This window comes from Centruroides sculpturatus, unplaced genomic scaffold (genome assembly GCF_000671375.1).
Source record: "Centruroides sculpturatus isolate CEXI.00-Female unplaced genomic scaffold, Cexi_2.0 scaffold67, whole genome shotgun sequence".
Classification (NCBI taxonomy): domain Eukaryota; kingdom Metazoa; phylum Arthropoda; class Arachnida; order Scorpiones; family Buthidae; genus Centruroides; species Centruroides sculpturatus.
Genome location: NW_019384305.1, coordinates 1252416 through 1252975, shown reverse-complemented (window position 1 = coordinate 1252975; position 560 = coordinate 1252416).

Sequence of the window (560 nt, the reverse complement as noted above, 5' to 3'; positions counted from 1 at the left end):
GCATCGAGCATGTTACACATCAATTCACGTTTATATATCTGTACATACAGGAGAATACATCAATGGTTTTTTTTTTTTTGTTTCTATAGTAGATACTTTTGAGACTGGCAATTTTTTAGAAAGGTGGGGATTTACCTACCAAAGAATGTTACTAATAGAGATAATACCCTTCCATTAAAATCCATTGCTGACGTGAACAAACCGTATTGGTCAGGATTAGATCTTTTCGTTTGTGTTGCTTACAATGTTCGTTAGATCAGAATTTCAGTTTTCAGTTCCCTAGGGACTTTCTGTTGTATAATAGGAACGTAGTTTCGGAGTCAACAGTAAAATCGATATGTGCATGCTTTTCATAGTTACTAAGCAACACTTAGGTTGTTATGTACAGTATGGTACTGAATATTAATTTCTTTAACCTCCCTCCCCTTTTTTTTTAATACTACTAGTTAAATTTTAAGTGTAGATAAGGTGAATTTTTCCAAGCACGAACGTGCAATAGTTACTAATTAATATAGATTTATAACGTTACTTTATATATATATATCATCTTTACTTACTAT